The following is a 25,380-nucleotide window of genomic DNA, read 5'->3' on the forward strand; positions in this document are numbered from 1 at the left end:
AAGTTCATGTAGAAATCTAGAAATAGTACAAAACTGCTGAAATTGTGCTGCTGATAAAGGAAATGAAGTAGATCTGAGAACAAAATGAAGTCTGGCTTGATTCTTATTACTTGAAAAGTCCAGTTAAAAATGTGTCAGGTGAGAGAACTACAAGAATTAGTTGATGTAGTCCACTACAGTTATTTGGACTGAATTCTGATAATAAAAAAGGTGATATCAGAGTTTGTGGAGCTCAGGAAAAAAAAGACATGCCCAAAATACTTGAAGCTAAATTTAAAAGCTAATATTTAAACACAAAAAATAGATCAGTCAGCTGTGAAACAATTTACAAAAACGTTAATACAAAAAGATGTAACAAACACATCTCCCATCAAGAAAATGAATGTTATCGTGTCGTACTTTATATCTGTGCATAAGTTCACTAAAACCTTTAAATCTGAAAGTCAGTAACTGAGTCCGTTACTGAGGCTCAATCAGTTATTTATTCAGTTCATCTTTTCCGTAGTTTGCACCAAGTAAGTGAACGCAGCCTTATGGTTGTAATTGGCTTTTTCATACCTAACAGCTGACTAGAGCTGTAATGAAACACACACACACAGATACACACACACAGATACACACACACAGATACACACACACACACAGTGAAGCAATTTCTCCTGGACGCCTTGAGGACACAGAACTGGAATGCAGTGTCTGTTTAAAACACACACACACACAGAGACACACACACAGAGACACACACACACACACACACACACACACACACACACACACACACACACACACAGTGATGAGTTGGGCTGCTTCCCAGTCTGAAGGATCTTCAAGGATTTCTGTCAGAAATTATTCCTCTTCAAACTAGGCTCATGGCTCCATCTGTTAGAGTGTGTGTGTGTGTGTGTGTGTGTGTGTGTGTGTGTGTTTATTGTGCCCTTCTGTGTACTGAACTGTAACAAGATCAAAACAAAAGTAAAATGTACATATTTCTGTGAGCTACTCTTATATATTTGACACACACAACCAGACAGACCTGAGCACAGAGCGGCACAAGCAGAAGATGGTTGTCTGTCCTAATGTGTCAGCTGTGTAACATGTTAATAAAAGAATAGAAACACAGAAAATAAAGTTGTTTGTTGTTTTCGATCTTCTAATATTGTTTCTATAATTTACCTTTGGTTGCTCACATCATCAAATATTTTGTATACACACCTTCAGTTAAACCAGTTTCTCGGAGCCCCGTCCATGCAACTGATTCACAAGATGCACAACTGCATGTACGTCCATCTGATTTACATTGGATCCATCTGTTCTTAACCCACCCATAAGGCCCCCGCTCTACCTGCCAGTAGACACAGTAGAACATACTGCACAATTTCTACTGCAACTGATTTTGTGCTTTGTGTGTGTGATGTTTTATGGAGGAGCTGAGTCCAGTGTTTCCAGTCTTGTCTTTAACGCTGCTAATAGACACAAGAATCAATAAGAATCTGCCTCATTTGATGAATATGTAGACCATCCCCTGACACACACACACACACACACACAGCCAGTCTGTGTTTTTCTATAGATCTGCTCGTGTGCATGTGTGTGTCTGAGTGGACGGTAAGTGTGTGTGTGTGTGTGTGTGTGTGTGTGTCAGTACGCTGAATCAAGTCATTTTAGGGCTTTTTGTTTACATGTCAGGGCCAATTTACCCAGCATCCCTGGAACCCTCCCAAGCACATCTCCCTCAAGATGTGTGTGTCTGTGTGTGTTTGTTGGTTTCATGCTTAAAAGTGCATGAATGTGTGTGAGTGTGTGTGTGTGTGTGTGTGTGTGTTTGTTTGCTGGCAAGCGACCATGTTCATCTGATGCTGTGAAAATGTGGCTCGATCCCCTACTTGTGTGCATGTGTCCGAATGTGCTTATGTTAGTGTGTGTGTGGTCTCCTGGGGTTTTCCCAGGGCTATAACTGCCAATCAAACAGCGGCGTTAGGACTGAGAGCTGAAGAGCAGCAGCAGCATATGAACAGAGTGGAAGATCTAAAACACATCGTCTGCCCCTTTGATTTATTAAAAACCAATATCAGCTAATAAATCGACGCACAAATCATCGGACTAATCAATCACGTCACAGATTATCACAGTATCAGCATTAAATCCATCTCTGCCACAGAGCATGCTACCCATCAGTTTAGCCTCCTGTCACCTGTGAAGCAGGTGTGACACGTGGGAGTGACTGTTCCAGGGTCCAGCAGCGCCTGCGGTGTGCCCTCAGCATAGTTTCTTTAATCATGCAGGAACATCTTAACGCCACGAGTCATGTGAATGAGTTCTTGCCCGTTGGCGGACTGTGCTGAAAAACACTCCTCTAAGAATTCTGCAGGTTTTGTCGACAAAAAGGTGACATGGAAATTTAAAGCACGTTTCACACACGTCCTGTCCTCAGCTCACTGAGTGGTTTACTAGCATTTTTAGACAGAGATGAGACACAGTGGGGTGTTGTGTACTGTCTCATACATCCTGTTGACAATGAACAGCTGATGTCGTCGGCAGTGTGAAGCTGTCGTTTGACTACACGACATTGTTCTCGCTTCGTCATAAAGCAACATTTAATAACGTAAGAATGATGATGGCTCATGCCAATGTTTACAGCGTGCTCTCACATTGGTGACACGTGTTCTTATGAATGGATGTTGACGGTTTGTTCCACATAGGTAAACTGTTCAGACTAAAGTAAACTGAAGAATAACAGTGGGTCAGGACTGGCCTTTGGACTGAAAGATGGAACACAGTAAGTTTAGCTGATCTGGTTTGAATGAATGGTTTTACTAGAAAGACGTATTCAGACTGGCTGGTTTTTATCCCTCTGCACTGATTAATGCGTATGATGATAAAAGCAGAAACCAAAAAAATGTTTCCTCATTTTCCTGATATTTTCTGTAAGAACTGTATGAGAAGCTTAGTTTATAATAAATAACACAAGTTGACAACAAGAAGAAAAAAAAAGTGAACCATGAACAAGGTTGTTGTTTGTCTTTTGAATCCACATTTGACGTTAATGTCTTGTGACATCACTGTGTGTGTGTGTGTGTGTGTGTGTGTGTGTGTGTGTGCAGCAGGTCAATACTGGAGTGAGATATTCCAATAACAGGGTGTTTTTGTCTTGATAAAGCAGAGCAGTGGGTAATGATACCAGATCAATAATGGATATGAGACGGCTGCATCCAGCTGCCAACACACACACACACAAACACACACACGGTTGCGTGTCGATACTGTAATACAGTTTGATTTGTGTGAAGCAGTTGAATGAATGTTCCGCTTTCATCTTTAAGTGCAGTATAAAATAATAATAATTGCCAGCAACACACACACACACACACACACACACACACACAGAACACAACCTGTGTCCAACAGCTTCAGTTTGTTTCGTTACGAACAAAGAATAAAAATGACAATGTGAACAATCATTTCATTTGTCTGCATTAAACGTGCATTTAATCTCTAAGACAAAATATAATTTATAATAAAAATATCACAGTAAGACTAAAATAACCTGCAGTATCTTCTGTGTCTGCATGAATCAATCAAGGATCTTCTTAAAATTTCAGCCACAACACAGTATGATATATAGTTTGTATTATGGTGTGATAAATCGACTAAAATGATCTGTCTGTGATTATTAGCTTAAATAATGACAAGAATATTAATATTGGTCATGTACATAAATCTGAAGTGATAAACAGAGCTGCGGGTAAAGAGTGTGTGATTGTCTGCAGGCTGCTTGTGTTCTCCAGATGTTTCTGCTGAGGATTTCATCCAAGTTTAAAATCAACTGAAAACCTTCAGCTAACCTCCACGTCTCCCTCTGACCTTCGACATCCTCCCTCAAGCTCATCTCCTCTCTTCCTCCTTCACTCCTCCACCCAGCCCTCACCCGTTCTCCTTCAGAAGGAAAAGATGGCGAGAACAAAGAACCCACGGGGAATCTGAAAAGAAGTTCTCATTGAGAACAGATGTGGAGCACAGACAGTGTGTGGGTTTGTCTTTTTTAACTGATACTAGAAATGGTAACTTTTTCATATCAACTACTACATACAGTACAGCGAGGCCACTTCACAACCACAGCTCAGCTGTTCCTCTGAAAAGTGTAAAAGTTCAGGTCAGTGTGTGTGAGTAACGCGTATGTTCCTTCTTTTATATGGTCTGTTCATGGAAAAGTAACGTTTCGATTATTACACTATTCTGTAAGATAGTTAAAAACAGTCATGCTGGCAGCCTTAGATTCAATTTTAAATAAAATACCAGGTGATTTCGGTTCGTGAAGGTGAAGCATGTGAGGTGACCATCCACCTCCTCCTAAAACTCCCACAATGCCATGTGATTCTCTGACTGATACCAACTCGACCTCTTTTCTCACTCTTTTTCATCAAGATCAGATTTTCTATGCTGGTTAATTATTTCCTAATCAGTTTGCGTGTTAATTAGAACAGTGGCTAATTTTAATTAGCTATTTTAATGGCTGCTGTTCTAACACCTGCCCCGAGCGCTGGGCTGCGCAGTCGGTCAAATATCTTCTCCTCAAACCAGTTTTCCAACTCTGGGTGTGTATTGACAACATGTAGTATGATGTGATGTTTGTGGCCGTTAGAAATCTCTGGATGTGTTCAAGCTCTTATTTCGAGCAGCACAACTGAAACAAATACAGTAAAGTGTACAATATTCCATCCATCCATCCATCTCCCGCTTATCCGGCACCGGGGGCAGCAATCTAAGCAGGGACGCCCGGACTTCCCTCTACCCAGACATCTCAGAAAATGCCGAGACGTTCCCAGGCCAGCCGAGAGACATAGTCCCTCTAACGTGTCCTGGGTCTTCCTCTGGTCCTCCTCCCAGAAAGACATGTCTGGAAGTCGTCCCGAGGGCATCCAAAACACATGTCCAAGACACCTCAGCTGAGTGTAACGTTGTACAATTAGTCTCCTGGCATTCCATTAAAATGTAGCACCTTATTTTCTGTTTCACATTTTTTTAATATGTACAAGTAACAAACATAAAAATAATTGTCTCTAAAAGCTCCTATGGCAGGTCCCTCAGCATTCAGAGTTAGCAATGGGTATCGCTAAGTTATCTGCTAACCACCTACACCAAAGTTTAACTTCCTCATCTGCTTGTTAAACATGCTGCTCGCTCAGACCTGTAACGTTCTATCATGGATGTATGATGAGACCTCTTCTTAATAAAACCACAACCTGAACACAGTCACATCTTCTGCAGTGAGACACGGCTGAGACTGAATAAAGGACTAAGTACTTAGTGTAGCTGTTTTGTCTGGTGGTATAAGTAAGAACAGCGTCTACATCTAAATATAATTTGCCCGGTTCACAGTGATGTCAAATATTTCTAATTATATTTACCTGATATTGAGAATGAATCAGTAAACTGAAACAGTACCCTTAACACTTAACAAGCAGATGCAGCTTCTGTTCCTGCAAGTTCAGAGGCTGCAGTTCAGACACCTCTGTTTGCTCAAAGGCACCTGGGCAGCCACGGCTTCTCCTCCGAAAGTCACTAATATTTTTAGTTTCACTACAAAAAGGTTTTTGACGTTGGGTTTGAAGTAGTCAGCAGGAGTTTGGCATCTTGAACTCACTGACACACACAAACGCAGACGTCCGTGACACGTCTCTGTGCTAAATTAGCTGATCTCCCAGCATGCTCTAGTGAAGCAGACCTAAAACACTATTAAGAGAAAACGTCAAGCAGCCCAAAGAGAGAGCAGAGCGAAAATGATGATCACCTAAAAAATCAATAGCATCTCTCTAGTCTCTGCTAAACAGACAGAACAATACAATGCACTGGTTAACAACGCAGCAGTATGCAGCGAGAAGTGTCTGATTGGTTCAGAGATGCTGACTGACAAGGTCAGACGCACTTTATTGTCATCTACTGTTTCTATTATGCAGAGCAGGATGTTGTTGTCACAGACGACACAGAGGAACAAATTAAAGCGTTTTCCAAACTGTAAACTGGTTAATGTCAGATAGAGGGTGGAGAGAAAAGAGAAGATGAACAGGGGGAGGGGCAGAAAACATCTAAAGTCTCCAGCAGGGTTTTAGTCATTTATTTAGTGTTTATCTTCTTCACTGTCAAATTATCTGAGCATCATCTAAACACTGCAGAGAAGGTGGATGAGTTTTCACTCACACACCCACACGAGCCAGCGTTAGGGTTTGAGAGGAGGTCATGAGAGGAGGTGCCCCTGTGCTGTGCTTCCATCAAGCTGCAGCTATGTCGCCATCACATGCTTCAGATTGCAGCTTAACTATCAGCTGGTAGTTGGCTCTGGTTTAGAGCGACCAGCGCGTCACTGTGCATCACTTGTCACAGTCACAATTCTAATATTGTAGGTTGCTGATATTTAATGGAGGCACCGAAGACTGAGCCAGGTTGTAGTATTTGGATAGGGAACACATTGACTAGTGTCATTAGGCACAGGGGTGATTACTGTGGCTCTGAGAGATAAATGTCCATCACTGTTTAGTGTGGAAACTATTTTAAAAACTAATGTCATTAATGTCATTAACAGCTAAGATAAGGAAGTGATGTCATTGTTAGGAAAAGGTTTTTGGACACTGAACACATTTTGAAAAGTGAGTATGGTTGAATAAAGTAAGTAAGGTTCTGTTCGTTCCTTCCTTCTTCATAGATGTGTTAAATATTAAATGTTTGCTTTAGAGTTACAGGTACAGGTGTGTTACATTCATTCAAATCCTCATAAGTATGTTTAACTACTAATAAAGAATACAATCTACTGTCAGCAGGATCGACACAACTAATCATGCTCTCTTCCTGTTGTTTTCATCCATCCCTCCATCATCCTCGGTCCATCCCTCCATCAGGTAGAGTGACCTTGTATTTCATTTACTGATAATTACATGGATTTATTCCACGAGAGGCTTTAATTAGAATGCTAGAAATATTGATTGCCTCTATCATCTCCCTCTCTCCTCTCCTGCACTCATCCTTGCACCCTCCCTACCTCCCTCCCGCCCACCATCCATCTACCCATCCCTCCATCAGCCCCCGAACTGTTTGAGCTTTGGGCAAAAAAAGAGAAACGAGGCAAAAGGGAAAGTGAGAAAAGACGTGTGGGATGTTTGGGTTTGGTTGTCAGATTGGAATAATGTTTTGTTTAAAGCTCAATATTGACCTGTCATTAAAATACAAAAAAAATATATGTAAGCACTGCAAGTGTATGTAGAAAGTTTCACATGTTGCCAATTAATGTTAAAGATAGTCGAGGAGTTATCAAACTAATTTAAAACATGGCTACTGCACAGCAATCAGAAAGTTTCAAAGTCATAAAAATAAAATAACAAAAAGAATAATGAGTCATATGAAAAATACATTTGTAGTCTTTTAGTCTGATTACAGTTCAAACTACAAAATACATATTTTAGAAATATATCAGGTAAACACAGTTTAAAATCTAGTTTATAAGCCAGTGTTCACAAGTGAGTCGGGAGTTGGTGGAGACCAAATCAGAGCTTAAAGAGAATCAATAATAATCTACAACTACAGCTCATTCATTCATCGGTGATCCCTCATGGGATGATAATATTGTTCTGTGTATGTTGAACATGTTCAACAAATCATCTTCTGAAGGTAGTGATGTATCCAAAGAAAAGAAATGGAATAATTTAAAAAGTGACAGAGTAGAGAACACTGCACTTTCTGTTCACTTTCTGTTCACTATGTTCAGTTTTCAAAATGTACCAACAACAAGAAATATATTCATTAACAGCTTAGTAGTGATAGTTTGTGAAGCTGATATTAGACTGGAAACAAAGAACACACTGATCATTAATTAGCAGCTTGATCATTAATTACATCTGTATCATCACAAATGCATCATGGGAATGGAAAATAATATTGTTTTGTGTACGGTGCGGACTAGAAATAAGCAAACAAAGAAGGGGAGAATTAAACTAATGGGCGGCTGAGCTAACGGGCCGCTGACTTTATTTTCTGCTGGCCGAAGCAGAACTCTTTTTTTTTTTTTTTTTTTTTTTTTTTGATGTTTGATTAATTATTTTGGTGCCAATCCATTTCTGCTTCCCTCCATATTTAATTAAAATATCATTTTAAAACATAATTAAGTTTTTAATCCGACTGCGAGTGAATCTCCAGCAAAGCAAAGACTCCTCTGTCTCGCTCTATTGGCAAATTGGAAGCTGCCTACAGGCTACACACACACACACACACACACACACACACACACACACACACACACACACACACACACACACACACACACACACAATCACACACACACACACACACACACAGGTAAACAGTGTACTTCTACCAGTGTTTCTACCAGTGTGGTAGAAATACTGTGAATTCTCCTTCAACATGACCACAACCCATCTAACCGAGGCTGTACACACACTGTGTGAATGTGTGTGCACACTCAGCGTGCACGCCTCTCGGCTCCTGGTGGCCGAGCTAATTATGCATGAAATCAAATATGATTTAAAAAAATAAATAAATAAACAACTTTACAAGAAACTCTTCCTCTGCCAAGACACAAACTCAGCAGGTGGGAGACGATCGTGATGATGTGTGTTTTTGTCTGGATCTGTGTGTGACGACAGGAGCTGAGCTGTATGGATTCATATTTGCTCTTGTTATAAAACAAACTGTGGCTGCTAGTCTGGATTTTTCCTGCTTTATTCTGAAAGACAACCCAAAAAGTCAAGTTTCAGTAACGAGCTGAAAACTAGGAATTATGTCTGTCAATATAGAATTCATATATAATTATATCTGTGAATATATAATATCTTCCTTCATTTATTTTATTTGTCAAAACACATTTGCTCCAGTTTCTTACATTTAATTATCTTTAATATGATCTCTCTGTGCAGATTTTACTCTGAATTTAAACTACATTTATTTTTGTTTACCTCAGTTTTCTTTTTCTTTGTTTTATTTTATTACAATTGGTCAAAATGTTATTAACTATAAGTTTTTCCTTCCGAGTTTAGTTTTGTCCGTTTAAAATTTGGCAACAAAATATGTGAAACGTTCTACAAATAAGTAGAAGTTCAATTAATTACGTATACATTCTCATTTATTATTCTCCATTTTATGTTACTTCTACTCCACAAACAGCAGTGATGTCACCTGTACACCACTGCAGCCAGGTGACATCCAGGGGGTGTCAAGGTAGTCCTCACTTATAAGAATAATATAATTTTGAAAAGAAAAAAAGAAAAAGAAAAACAATAGACGACTGCTTGGGGGAGAAAAACCACCACCTCACGCCTGACTGAGCTCAGATCATTAAAAATGCAGCGGGCTCCTCCAGAATCAAATTACCTTGAGCCCATTCAAAGGTTTCTCATATCCATCACCGTGCACTGTGTGGTCTCCAAAACAAGCAAATTAGATGTGGCGTTTATTTACGTGGCAGGTGGTGGAGGGGAATTAAGATTTTGGGGGGTAAATTACAGGTAATTAAGGTCCATTCTGTGTAATTTGCAGCTATTAAATATAATTTGACGGCGAGCGTCTGGAACTGAAAGAAAAGTGTGACGTGACGGAGAGGAGAGTGACTATGTGGTCCTTCTCTTCTATTTGCTCTACAGTACCTCTCGCCTCCAATTCACTTCCTTTCACTCCTGCTCCCACCTCCCTCCACCTCCTCTTCCTCCTGCCTGGGCTTCCCACTCTGCTCAAGGACACTATTCCAGTTATTTTCAATATCAAAGATGGAACATAAATCAAAAGTAACGCGCACTACAGCAGCTACAAGCCTCAACATCCACTGACTGGAGAGATGTGGTGTACAGATTAAAGGTAGAATGGTAGAAAGTGGAGTGGAGAAGAGAGTGGAGACCACACTGCAGACATCTCAACATGATTCATTAACTTGTTCATATCAGAAAATGTTGCTGAACTACTTTGAAGAAAAATGAAGCTTGATTTTGGAAAATTCTTGAAACATTTGGAAACACAAGGGAGAGACAATGATGGGATGGAAGCATTTCAACTTTTAGGACTTAATAAAAACCCTTTTTTTCTGGACATGCAGGGAAAGAAGGAAAATGTGCAGAGAGAGAGATAAAGAAAGAAGACGAGAAGGAAGAAGACAGCCAGCCTCTGTGTTTCTGACAGAGAAATATTTTACGGCTGTTGGCATCTGCCACAATATGCCACTATTGCCCCCAAGGGCCTTCTTCACTGAATTATTATGGTTTCCATGGCAACAACACCACATACCAGCCCCCGGGGGAATTTAGAAAAATCTAAAACACAAAACCAACCGAGATTCTGATCTTTTTACAGCCCCGTTAGTCGGGATGGAAACCCGTTTGGACCAGTAAGATCGCTGGGCTGAATTAGCAGCTGCTGTAACGACAGCTGAGACGACCAGTGTAACGCGGCGCGTCCTCGAGGTCACATTAAAGAACGTCCTCGAGGGCGGGATAGATTTTATTGGACAATTCCAAACACATTTGGGCAGAATTGTAAAATCAAAACACTGTGTCTCCGAAAACAAACATTTTCTCAGCATCGTGTTTGATCCTTCTCAAAGCGCCTGAAAGCTGTTGTAGCTGTGTCTGAAACTTCAGCTCTGATCTGTGTTTTTGAAAATTAATAACCACTAATTAAAACAGTACAAGGCTGCGACTGATCTTTTCTAGTAACAAATGAGGTTTTGTTTGCACATTCGTCACCACTGTCAGTCATTTAGATGTTTTTATTAAGATCCTCATCATTCACAGAGAAGATCCAGGTCAAAGATACAACTTAACTTACTCAACCCTAAAATGATCTCACCTTAAACACAACTCCTGCGAACATACTTTTATCTCTTTCAAAACTACACTGCTGGCAGATTGAAGTCACAAAGTAAAATAACTCTTCTCCAGATGAAGGATTGCAACGTTCTTCAAAGCTACATTTCTCATCATCCAGGTTAAAACTAGCCACAAACTTCTAGACTAATAATTATCATGTGAACTAAAAAGACTTCAGAGCTTAAATATACACTGTAGCAGTGACAACCAGCATGATGATACCATTTTACTATTTAATAATGACATTTGCCTTCAAAGATCAATTCGAACAGCAACATTTTAGTTGTAAAGTTCAGTGAGTTGCAAAAGTTCAGACTGATTTATTGATTGATTGATTTACTGTGGATTAACCTGATGTAACTTTGTCCTGTTAGTTAAATTATTCTTCACGAATTTTCCTTCTCAGGAAAGTTTGTGAAACAGAGCTACATAAAAAAGTGGCTTTAATATTTGTGGCACGGTTAGCACTCTGCTAACAGAAGGTTTCGCTGTGGAGACGCAGACAGTAGTAGTTACATAAAGTTATGTACTGTCAGTCAATATTAGTATCACATCTTTCCTCAGCACTGTGACTAAAGGTGTCAGCACTCGTCACCTGACCACGTCTAAGGATAAACATGTGAGGAGCTGTTCCAAATAAACACAGGAAGAAAACAGAATTAACAAAAGAATACAATAAAAGTAAAGGAACTAAGAGATTTAATGTGACTTTCAATAAGGGATTTCAGTTTTTGATCACTAATACATTTGCAAACATTTCCAAAAACATGTTTGCACATTGTCATTACTGGTGGAAATGATGATAGTATCAAACCTACAACACAGTAAACTGCAGTGGACAGAATACTGAAGCCAGTGAACATGTCGTCTCTGTGTCAGTTGTGTTTTGTCTGCAGGTAGTTTAATGATTTTACATACAAGTGATTTATCATAATATTTCCAAGACAACATTCTTTTATTCTTCATCTCTCGCTTTCCCCCCGTCTCTCTCTCTCTCTCTCTCTCTCTCTCTCTGCAGTAGCATCATCTAACTCCTCGGTCAAAGCAGAATAATTGTCAATGAATATTTAACAAGGTTTCAGATGGGAGGATAGACATCATCCTCTCTCTCTCATCCACACACACACGCGCGCTCTCGGTTCTCTGTGATCCAGGCAGAGGTTAGCGATACAGCGTGGTCAGTGGTGCGTACAGCAGCCAGTGGATTAGCGGAGGGGAGATGATGAAGTGCAGAATAAATACTAAATAAACACCCTCTGCTTTCGCTCCACATACAGTAACAACGCTCAGCTCGGCAGCCATTTCTCAGCGGTCACTTTGTGTCCGTCTCAACCTCCACCTTCGCCAAATGGACTCGTTTTACTGAAGGAGGTCATGAAATTGTAATTAACCACCAGCGGCATTTGTAATTTTTAGTCCGGTGTGGATATGGGTGAGTGTGAAAACTTTAAAATATTCAGTGGTCTCATGGGAAGAGTCTAAATGTGTCCAAGACGCTGCAGGTTTAACTGCCCCATGTGCAGCAGTGAGCCCTGCTGAAGTGCCCCTGTGCAAGAGACAAAGAGTGAAAAACAAAAGCTCAAAAACGGTGGAAACAAACAGCAGTAGAACGGTCCTTAAACACATCAGCACGATGAACACTTGGAAAAAAGAAAATCTATAAACCCACAACATCAGCATGAACCCTACTCTGTAAAGTTTTTATTGTGAACTTATTATCAAATAACGGCCTAAGAAAAATGCGGCTCCTCAGCTGCTAAATGCTCCACTAAATGTTCCCCTGCTGACTGGTGGAGCTGGTGGTGTACAGTGGGGTTATCAGAGCTTGTTTGATGAAAGCTGCTGTCTGATGGTGCTGGAAACACTAATGCTAAGCTATAAAGTAAATGTGCTGCAGAAAAGAACTAGGAGTAAAAACATGTTACACATGACAGAAATATTAGTGAAGCCTAAATGTTTAAACTTATTTCCAGAGCCTTTGCACTGTGGGATTAAATGTACATATGAAATAAATAAATATAGAGTTCATTCTCTGTGTTAAGCAGATAATAAATTTATATAATCTATATTTGATCAGAGGGTTGGAATTAAAAAATATTATATCAGCCAGTATCTGTGTTACACTAATACAGTGTAAACTCCAGAGAAAGACTGAGTCCCACGGACTGAACCTGAGTCCATCAATAGTGTAAGTAAAAAAAGTTTCAGTGTAAGAACTTTTTATTTATTTTAGGATCAAAAAGTTACACAGCTACTTGTGTTTTTAGAATCTAATGATCACAGTGCAGCGTTAAACTTGTTGCAGCTGGTCCATGGACCTGAAGCAGGACTCAAAACGTGAAACGTGGTTTACACATGCTCTGGTCTGAGGGGACCCCAACCCAACAGAAAATCTATGTATGTGTGCAAGTAAAACCACAGACCACCTGGTTTCTTCTTCCCTCTACTTACTGTAGACTAGTCCACAGCGCCCACTACAGTGTCGGAGAGCTACAGCGGAGACGAGAGCATGGCTGCATGTAGCATGTAGCATGTAGCATGTTCCTTTACATGTGCACTCAGTGCTGTTGTTACTTTTACTTTCTAAGTCTTCTAAATGTTTTCAGGCTTAAAGTTAAATAATCGATTTAATCTATTTCATCGCTGTTTTTTTATATGAACTAGTTTTTATACAATTTGTAAAAAAATTCTGAACCATTATTTCTGGTAAAATTGACAAATTAAATAATAATAATACTAATTTCTTTATTTACTCACTATCTTTAGTTGCAAATCACAGTATCGACCTCAGATTTGGGTCAAACTTTAATAGGGAAAAGGTTTCATTTCCAAACACCTTCCTGAATATTCTACACCCTCCTTTCTCCCCCTTTCACCCCCATCTCTCTCTCTCTCTCTCTCTCTCATTGTAATCAGCAGCCCTTACAGCCAATCTGCTGGCCATAAAACTGTCTGCAGCCTGATGATGTACGGTTCACAGAATTACCTTATCTGCCTCTGATTTACTGTGCCTCACAGGTAGAGGGACAAAAACAGCCTCCACACCTCTGCCACATCTATCCATCCCTCCACCCGTCCCTCCATCCATCCTGCACTCCCCCTTTTCCTCATCTCAACCTTGTTTTTTATCACTGTTCTGACAAATCTAGTCTTTCTCTCATGTTTTAGCTTTCCTTCCAGTTCTTATTTTTCCCCTTTATTCTGTCCATCTGTTCTATCCTTTTCCTTCCTCGTCTTGTTTTCATCTCTCCATCTTTTCATCTCTCTCTCTACAGCATGTTGTCTTGCCTTTGCGCCACGTGTTAACAGGTTAGTCTATGTGCAACTTAGGTTCTCAGGATAAATTCATTTTCAAAGCAAAGCATTTTTTCACTTTTTAAAGTTGATATTTATGTGATGAACTTGAAATTAAATCATTCTGTACTCCAAATCCAAATCAATTTGAATCAGGAGATCAGGGCTGATATAAAGTCCCAGTGAGATAGTGTAATACACATACACACACACATACACACACACACACACATGCTCTACTCAAAATAAATCAACAAGAGAAACAACCACAAGACAAAGAATCAAAGTAGAATAACAAGAAAACACAAATTGACAGCAAGATAGATATGCACACACACACACACACACACAGACACACAGCATCAGATGCTGTGTTAGTAATTACAGCCTATAGTGGTCCCAGTTGCCTTTTATTTAAGAACAAGATGGTGAATCTTTGATCCCAATTGAGAGAGAGGAGTGTGTGTGTGTGTGTGTGTGTGTTCGTCTGGGTTATCATCAGAGCGGATTCCTTCATCCGCCTCCCTTAATGAAAAGTAAATAGAGTCCACTGTTTCAGAACATCATTTAAATCATCTGGAAAACAGGCGGAGAGGAACACAAAGACGACCACTCAGAGCAGTGAGAGACAAATCATCTCATCAGTTTAAAAGCATAACAATTCAGTGCTCTTATTTTGAAATGCAGCCCTCTCTTCTCACATTCGTTCTCTCATTCAACAAGAAACATGGTAAATATGTTAAACGAAAGTGGACGTTTTGTACCGCGTGTTAATGACATAAGCGTTTATATGTTTGTGTAAGAAATGTTTGCAGAAACGTGTGGATGGATTTGAGGGAGGGTAGAATAAAAGGAACTAATAAAACACCAAGGAGTCATATGTGACACTGAATTCTAGTGTGCATCTTTCCACAATGAATAACTTCCTATAACTTCCCGGATAAAAACCCAAATGTTTTCTCCAAACTTTTGTCTTTAACAATTCATCTCGACATTTATTTTACTGCTGCTTCCTAAATTATGAAACCTTTTGCAGTGTCAGTGAGTAAAACATAAATATAAGTTTGACTTGTGCATCGAGCTGATGAACCGAAGCTGGAGGAGAAACACCAAAACTTTTTTCTCCAACAGTCTGTCAAAGCGTCGAAGGAAGCAAACTCATTTCTCGACTCTCCAGGCGTCTGCTCGTTAACAAACCGTTCTGCCACTGTCGCCTGCCACTTCCCTACAACTTTCATCAAACTCAACTACGTCTAATAATCACCACCGCCACATTCGTGTTTAACAAGGTAATATGACACAAACCATCTGTAGTTTGAAAAAAGACAAGAAAAAAAAAAACACTTTACATATTCACTTTTACCATCCGCGTAATTAAATATTTGAAAAATATCAGGAATGGAAAATTAAAACAGAAAAAGCCGCCGCCACCACTATCAATTTATTCCCTCTCTCAGAGTGCATTAGAAACATCAGATTGCCGTTGGCAAAGACACAGAAAGAGCTCCGTGTGTCTTTTTTTTCAAACTCACTTTATAAATTACATTTTGGAGTGCTTTGGCATGCTAATACCTGCTGCCACGGAGAGCAGACAGCGTTAATTATTTCTTATTGGGATCGACGGCGATTATTTGCATATTTCATTTAGCTGTTATAGATGTTGCAGGTGGGAGGGAGGAGAGCGGGGCGTGTGAGACACTTTTCACTTTGTGTCTCAACAACTTTAGGATGAAAAAAAAAGATGGATTCACTGACCGTATGTGTTCGTAGGAGTGTTAATTTAGGCGGATTTCAGTCATTTCCATGAGCTGTGGCAGATTATTGGTGATAATTAACAACATTAGCTTTCAATATCACACAGCTTCTGATGCAAAAAGGTCAGAAAGCAGTTTTAGGAACCTTAGTGTGCATGACTTTGTTCTAGCTAAAACATTAATTATAGCGTCATTTATACTCAATTGGATTCATGAGCGGCTCGATGTGACTACAACAGCAGAAAGTCAAGTTTTTAAAGAGCTTAATGTGGAAACTGAACTGTAGAGTTCATTAAAAACACCAAACTACCTGGAGATGAATTACAAAAGTTAGAAGGAACAATGGAAAGGGAAGAGGAAGTTGGACAGTTTCAGTATGATTGATGATCAGGTGTGAATTAAAGCAACATGAAGCTCAACCCTGACATCGAAACGTCATCGTTATTTATTTCTGTTACCCATATCATTCTATTCTGCAATAATCCAAAACCCAGTGGAAAAGTCTCATTGGGTTTTTATCCGCTGAACCAGGATGATGCTAACTTCAGTGTTGGCCTACGATAAATAAAGAATTTAAAAAAACACAGCGTCCCTACAGTATCAGACCTAATTAGTTCTATGGATGACGCATTTTATCTCTACGTTTCCACTTGGAGCAGGCGTGAAGACGTACTTGTGAAACACACAGGTTCAGTACTTTACATACTGTTCATCAGGTTCTTTATAATATATTCCATATACAAGTATGAAGAGACGTCTCTGACTAACATCAGAGAGTTAAATATCTTGATACTTTGTGAATACATGAATTCCTGATCCTGCAAACTTTCATCTTTTGATTTCTGTTAAATCAGTCACCTACAGCTGCTGTTATAGTGTCACATAACGTTTGTAACATAAAAGCCCTCCAGCTCCAAACACTGAGTTTTATCACTTTCAAATGACCTGGAAATGCAGCTTTGCAGATCTTAAACCAGGGATTAACACCAACACTGAGATTTTTTTTTCCCAACACAAACTATCTTGATAGAGTGTCAGCGCGTGGTTAAACTAACTCTCCAAACTTCCCAACTTTAATCTTAATTTATGTAAAGTGCTGTGTGGTGGAGCTCCGGGAGCGGGACGAGCCTCTGACTGGCTCTATCAGGTATCAGGCAGGAGTCCAACACTCGGTAATTTGATTTAAAAAGCTTGCAATAACCTGAGGTCAATATTTAAATCACTCAGAGGGGGAGAAGAGCCGCTCTGCATTTTCAGGATACTTCAGTCTCCACGCTCAGAGTCAACCCGCCCAGATCTCTATCACCGTCACTCCTCTACTTCCTGTGCTGCTCTTCCCCTTTTTTAATTCCTGCTATTCCCCATCCTGTCATTGCCTCTGCTGTCTCCTCTTTCCTGTGTCGTGAACTGAAATCACTGAGAATTCAGCCTTTATAATGAAAGTATTGATATCTGAAGTAAATACACGTCTATTATAAGAATTGTTGAGAGAAGTCTCCTTTTCTCTCAATGATGCCCCATGATTCGACAATTTGAGGGCTGACAGATGAAAGATGGGGAGAAGGGATCAGTCAACTGATTCAAATCAGGTTTTATTTACATAGATGAAAATCACAAGTTTCCCTCAAGAAGCTTTTTAATCTGTTGGACGGACGAAGAGGAATCACACAGATTTACATTAGCGCAGCAACATATAGGAAAGTATGATCCAGACGCTGAACAACATCCAGGTGCTGCCGAATAGACCCGAGCCTCACAACCTCCTCTCCACATTCTTCCTTACTCCTCTTTGTCGTGCCCTCCCCCTCCCCCGTCTCCCCCGTCTCCCCCCCTCCCTCTCTCCTCCTCCTCTGTGTGGTCTGTACGGTGAAATAGAGGCCTGAGGCCAACAAGCTGTCTCCACCAGCAACACTGATAAGACATGCACACACACACACACAGCCAGAGTCACCATGCAAGTGCCAATAGTCACAATCACACATGTACAAGTGCCTCACTCACACACTCACACACACACACACACACACACACACACACACACACACACACACACACACACACACACACATACACCACACACACACACACACGTTAAACGTTATTTAACTCAGCTCAGACTGTGTGAAGTGCAACCTAGGAGGTCATTTATCACGTCTTACCTTAGAAATCTCTCTCTCGCTCTCTTTCTCTCCCTTTTACACACACACACACACACACACACTCTGCACACAGAAACACCTAAAAAAACTGTGTGTGTTGTTTGCGTGTCAGAAATTAGTGTGTGGCAACATGTACACCTGTGTGTGTGTATGCTCAGGGCTGTTTGGTTCAGCTCTCTAACAGGATTTGTGTCCCCTGTGTCCAAAGGAACATGGTCTAATCTCGACCCATCATCTCCTCTTCCACTTTACCCTCTGTGACACGCCTCGGTCTCCCCCTCTGCCCCATCACCCTCCCCAGGGGAAATTGGTCTGTTCCAGACTTGCAGACTCTTGAAAAATGTAAATGATAAAATATACAGTGAGACTTGTTTGATATGTGTTAACTGAAGAGGGGGTATGTTTGTAGACAGCAATGTAAAAATTAAGAGAAAAGTCTTTTAAACTCATCCAGTGTTCTTCCAGGAGCGTTTTTAAAATGATTAAAAAAACAAAATAAGGACAAAGTGCTGACTTCTAATAAATAAATTAATCTTTTATTGCCTTTTCGATTGAAATGCAAACTCTTCTAAGGTTCCTAAAGACGCTGAAAAACACAGAGGACGTGACCTCAGTGTGTTAGCAGTGAGGTTATTAAAAAATCATGGTGAGTTAGCCAGTCTGGCAAAAAGGTTTATTCGTCTTAAGCTGTAATAATGTGACAAACGTTGAGTCTAAAACCTTTAATATGTTTCAGATACATGTGTCACGTCAGCACAGGAAAATATGTTTTCAATCAGGCGATTGTGTCTTTAAAAAAACTACTTAGCTGTAAATCAAATTGAACAGATTGATTTTAATCCATTTCCTACAAATAACCATTTTTACCTGATCAATTTATTTTAAAACTGAGCAGATAATTCTCTGTTCTCTCGTCCACATATGAAAACACTTTGTTCTTGTCATATTTCCTTCACATCTGTAATATATCGTCTGTCTAAACATGATGACAGTTTTATAACACGTGAGTGATGAAACTCCAGAGAAAGATTCAGATTCAGCAGCTGTCACTGAACACAGTGTTTGCGTGTGTGTGTGTGTGTGTGTGTGTGTGTGTGTGTGTGTGTGTGTGTGTGTGGGTGTGTTACCAGACCAGTCCAATCCCCTGTAATGTGACAGACAAATCCCACTAAGCTGTTAAATATTACACTGCTTTCACACTGGTATTAAACACCTTTCTACCCTTCTCACACTCCGTCTCGCTCTCTGTGTTCACTCACTCTGCCAACACACACACCCACACACACACACACACACACACCCTTCACCTTCATCTTTAATATACAACAAAACACTACAGATGTCACTTGAACATCTTCACACAAGCACAACAAATCTTTAATATGCAGCAATACACTGAAGAAGCCACATGAAACAGTAGGATCACATGATCCATCAGTTTGTCTGTGTGCGCCCAGGTGTGTGTGTGTGTGTGTGTGTGTGTGTCCTAATCCCTGGTGATGGCCGTCTTGTCGGAGCGTTATATTTGCTGGTATCAGTGTATCTTCTCCTCGCCGCCTAATCCCACCACCCGGCTCTGATATTTCCTGACATTTACATGAATCGCCCCTCTCCACACGGACGGATGGAGAGAAAGAGAGAGGAAGGGAGGGAGGGCAGAGCTGGAATATGGAGAGAGGGAGATGGGGATGAATGAAGAGGTGGAAGGATGCAGGGAAAGATAAAAGGTGAGAGGGAGGGGACCGAGTCTAAATATCTACAGGCGTTTAAAGGGAAAGTGAAGAGGAGAGATGGACGAAGGATGGATGAAGTAAATCAAGAAGAGACTGAACGACTGAAGAGGACAAGAAGCAACGGGAAGAAAGGAAATGAAGGACAGTGGTGAAGCATGGAGGAGGAAGAGGAGGAAGAGTTGATGAAATAAATAAATACGATCTTAAAAAGTGCTACTCAATGAAGAGGAATGGAAAAAGTAATTCCACCTTTAGGATTATTATGGCTCATCTATGTTTGTACTGTGTGTGGATTTGGTGTCAGTTCAGCTGGAGTGACAGCACGTTCACATTCAGCACAGCCTCCTCTCCCATATCTACACCTCCTGTAGTGATTTATCAACATGATGACAAATGAATTATAAAACAATCAAGCTATTAAACTATTTTCACTTGGAGCCTAATTATTGGCAGCTGTAGCTTAAGAAACTCTCTCCTGAAGTGGGCCAGAAGAGGTGTCACCTCTAAAACTGGGCGCCTGGTCTGAACATGCAGTGTCAATGTGCTGCTATCGACTATCACTGCAATCAATGTGCCGATGATCATTATTGTGTTACTATTATTAAGTAAGTGATGTTCTGCTGTATCAAGAAGGAGGAATGAAGGAAGGGAAGCTGCATAAGACTGACCTGGAGAAGGAAAAGGGGTGATGAAGAGAGGAATAACAAAGATAAATATGAATGGATGGATGCAGAAAGAGAGAGTGGGCGAGGGGGCTATGATACAAGAAAGGACAAGTAAGGCTGGGGGTCGATGGATGTATGAATTAGACAGAAAGGAGAGAGACGGGGAGATGGATTATGAAGAGAAATAAACTGTAGGCCGGTAAAGAAAAGGGGAAGAACAGGTAGAAAAGAGAGAGGGAGGATGAATGGATGAAGAAATAATAAGTTAAGGAGGTAGGTGTAGGTAGCAAAGTCAGGAAAATGGAGGGAAGGGTTGAGGGAAGCAGATGAAGGAGGAGTGGAAGGTGGCTTCATATGAATCTTAATTCACTTAATCATTTCACTGTGAAACGTCAAAGACTGGAAGTCAGATGAAGGATGGATGAACAGGACAGAACAGAAAAGTCTCAGACCTCGTCAGCAACATATGTTAACACAAATAACCACAAGCTCTAACGAGTGCCAGGAGACACACACACGTACAGTATTACTCACTGGAGAATCGTTAAGGCCTCAATTAATGACTGCACATGTTGTTGCAACAGCGGCTACATCAGAAATTAATTAATAGGAGATGAAACTAAAAAGCAAAAGGACAAAAGATCACGTAAAGTTGACAAACTAAAGGCAGATTTACCATCTTATACTTTAACGGAAATTCTACTTAGTGAAGAAGAGACGAGGTGTCAATCAAAGCTGTACAGATAGTAGAGGTTCTGAAGATGTTATGAGTATTAATAAGTGGCTAAGTGGACCTTAAACAGGACAGATTTGTCAAAATACTATAACAAAGCATGGACTTTAGTTACGTTTTCCGAATGCGATCCACTGATGTTTTCATCTATAACTTATTAAAGGTAAAGTCACACTCAACAACACCAACAACAAATAGGAGAGACGCCGAGCACCTGTTCTGAGTCCTCTCTGCTAATTAAAAACACAACTGCCACCAAAACCTCCAAAAATCCACATCTCCATTAGGAAGACTCGCTGTGTCCAACCTTTTCATGCTTTGTACTCTAATGTCTTTTGTGCTACTGGATAAACAGACATGTCACTGGCTGTACATTACTTATTGAAATGTGTGTCCATTAAACACAGTATGTGGTGATGAAACACAAATGAATGCTCCATTTGCACTGATCATTTCCATTCTCTGTAGAGTTTGCACCTTTATATGTACATAACTACTAAAATATTACATTCACCTCTGTGTTATTTTGATTATGCTGTGGTGTAAGGTTTTCTATGAATGAATGAGGAGCTGACTTTATTAACACACATGTTTTAAGGTGGTGGTTGTGCTGAATGGAGGGTTTATGATGTGCAGGACTGACAAAACAGCAGACCCAGAGTCCAGAGTCAGGTTGGGTTAAATTAAATAAATAATAATAATAAATAAAACCTATATAAAACCATTTTATTTGTGTAGAAATCAGAAATAGATATTGAACATTTCTTTATTAGCCACTCTTAATGTTAAAATCTTCACTGCTATCGTCATTAACCACAGATCATGATGTATTTAGACAAACTCGTCCAATAGTGGAGGCACCAGCAGCCTGCGCAGCTGCAGTCACACTCACTAAATTGTATGCTAACTATCTTCTAGCTGGGTGTGAAATATGTCATTTGCTTCTGCTCTTAATTGCACTAAAAATGAAGATTAAGAGGCTGAATTATTGATGCAAGTTGGTATTTAATCTTTTGTAATGAATACTGGATCCGCTGTTATAAATATTGTACGAGGTTTCATAATTTGATGAATTTATTCCAATTTGCCCTTTATTTTGCCCTTTAGCCAAGGTTACCTTCATTTAAACACACACACACACACACACACACACACACACACTGTGGTGGTACCCTTACACCTCACTAACACAACCCCCTATTCTTTCTGTGTTGAATGAATGAAGTGTTGAATTTATCATACATATCTAGAAATCCCACAAAACAAAGAAGCTGTGAAAAGAGCTGAATTCCATTTTACAGTTTTCTCTAAACAGACTGAACAAAAAGGTTTATCCCTTGAAAGTGGTGATAGATCAGGAGGTTGTAATGACATTTCACACCGAACTTTGTATCTAATCAGCATCATGTGTGTTAAATAAATGTCAAGCATGGTCAAGGTAAATGCTACAAGATCATCTCCAAGCATCTTCCAACCACTGCAGCTGTTATTATTAAGCAGTTAAAGGTTCTTGGGACTGTGGCCAAAGACACAAGAGGAAAACTGAGCTCCTCACAAAGGTAGAAAAGAAAGAGAGAAACATGAGCGCTTGTTTAGTCTAATCAGCTCATGTTCAGGGAGGAAAAAAGAATCCTAAGACGAAAACACACCAACCCCTACTGTGAAACATGGAGGAGGCTCGGCTATGTGGTGGTGTTGCTTTGCTGCATCTTGAATCTGTGCAGGACGCAGAGAGGAGAAAGATTAACAAGGCGTTCTGAAAGGAAACGCTCAGCCCAGTGTCTGAGAGTTCTGTGTCAGCTGCAGCTCATGGCCGACATACATCTAAAATCTCAGAGAATATATTGATGTGTTCTGAAGCGACCTGCTATGAATCCTAACGCTAATCTAACTTAACATCTGTGAAGAAGACACCGATCTAGTCTGAAGGAAGGGGAGCAGTCAGATCCAGATGAGTGGAGAAGTGAGTAAGTCTCTTTGAGAGCTACAGAAAGAGCTTGATTGCAGTGATTGCCTCTAACGGCCTGAACCATTTTCATTTGTTGTTCCATTAAATACTGAATATACTGTAGAATAGTGGATGATGACTTTTGTCCGTCACTTATTTCAGACAAAACTGTCTTTTTTCTCTTTTTAAACCATTACAAACATTTTACTCAAACGTCTGCACAGAAAATACACAGACACACTCAAACCTGCAGTGGGCTGTGTATACTACCTACCCTCTGCCCTCAGTCATTTGTGTATAATCTTTTCCATAAATACACACACACAGACTCAGACACACACACAAACACATAAACATGATGCCCTTGGTTGACCTTGCAGTCTGCCCCGCAACCACCACTCCCTACCCCGGTGTCTGCGGCAGTAATTAGGCCATGCATCTGATTGTCATTAAAGAGCACTAGCAGATAATGAACGCGCAGTAAAGTCACGTTCAGGGATTTTTTTCTTTTATGACACAAATTATTGCTTATTTCCTCCACAGCACCGTCGCGCTATCTAGAGCTTAAAATGGGGCTTCACACTCAAAAGCATGATGCAGTCTGATGGTGGAAGATGTAAATGGTCACAGGTACAGAATGGAAACCAGGGAGAAGGTTTTGCATCCAAGTGTCAGAGTAAATTGTACTAGTTGTAAGATGAAGTGGATTAAATCTCTAACTAATTTGCAAGAAAACATGTCGGTTTTTAAAATATAAATATAAATACTGGACATGCTGCACAAAAAACAGTCTTGGGAGGTTTTGGGATTTGAGACTTTCCCTAAAAGACTTGATTGGCAACTTTACTCTGGACTCACCTGACTTGAGACTGAACTTTTACTTGAGGTGTTTTCCGTCTTGGACCTCAGATAACTCGTGTTTTGATTTGGACTTGTCTAAAACACTGGCATTCACTCAGACATGTTTTAAATGCAACAGCAGATACAGTATTTGTGGTTACCACTGAACACTGGAGGCTGTTTTGGCTGTTAGCGCCCACAGGAGGAGGAACTTGCAGGTTTTGTACTTTGCTGTTATTTCAGGTTCATTGTTCCACTGCACGGTACAGACATGAACTGAATAATTTAAAATATCACAGGAGTATGTGAAACATGTGACGCTGATTTGTATGTGTTTGTGCTGTGAAGCAGGGAACAGAAATAATTCAGCAGGTTCACACCTCAGTCTGTTGTTTGGAGGTTTTTACGGATCAAAGCTTTAAGTGCAGAGGGAGATCCACACAGATAATGAATGGACTGTTAATGTGCTGCGGCCAAGCAGCTAATGGACACACACACACACACAAATACAAAAGTACACTTTCACTATAAGACACACGCACACACAAACAGAGGCGGTAGCTGGTTAATGGCTGTCACTGTTGAATGATCACAGTGATCAGGCTGCTGCAGCGCTAATTGCAACTAAACTATCTGAAAACAACCAGAGTCAGGTCTGCTGCAGGAGGAGGAGAAGACAGAACAACAAGAGAAGGGAGAAGGAGAGAAAATTTAGAGGGTAATATTGAAAAGAAAAAGATGAAAAAAGAGAGTGACAAGGCAAGGAAAGAAAAACGGAGGAAAAAAGACGAGAGGAAGAGGGAAAGACAAGGAAATGAATAACCCAATGAAGACATAATGAGGGGAAGAAAAAGACAGAATTCATCTAAAACAACACAAAGACGTGGAGTAGGGAGGGAACAGAGCTCTGACTCTGGACTAAAACTGAACCAAATGATTGTATGTTAAGATAGGTCTGATCACAAGGAGTCGTCTGGTCCATATGTGGTCAGTATGTTTAAAAACAGGATCCAGGCAGACCGTCTCCATCAGCTCATTTTCATGAGAAAAAGGTGTTTGTAGTGAGACCGGATATGAGTGACGGCTCTCTGATCTGTGTTAATGTCAGTTTCAGCGGGTTGTTCCACAGATTCTCTCACTGTTTTCAATCTAAACAATTTTAGAAAACCACTACAGGACGACGTGGACTATCTGAAGGTCTGGGATTATTGCTACAAAGAGATTTTTATATATTTGTTGTCTATTGTATATTTGTTATAGCTTATTGAAACGATGCCACAGTGAATGTGCTGTAATCAAATCTAAAGGTGGTCTTACTAAATATCAGTGTGACTTTTTTTTTGGGATGGACAGCGTATGCTTATGTAGAATGTATTTGAAAACATCTCTTTCTGGGAG

The 25,380-nt window shown here is 40.2% G+C and overlaps 1 protein-coding gene across 1 annotated transcript in view; it reads right to left on the reverse strand.

The window, feature by feature from the left end:
* The window catches only part of akap6 (A kinase (PRKA) anchor protein 6), a 151,548-nt gene that overhangs the window by 67,823 nt on the left and 58,345 nt on the right, over nt 1-25,380 (reverse strand).

This window comes from Anabas testudineus, chromosome 22 (assembly GCF_900324465.2).
Source record: "Anabas testudineus chromosome 22, fAnaTes1.2, whole genome shotgun sequence".
Taxonomy (NCBI): domain Eukaryota; kingdom Metazoa; phylum Chordata; class Actinopteri; order Anabantiformes; family Anabantidae; genus Anabas; species Anabas testudineus.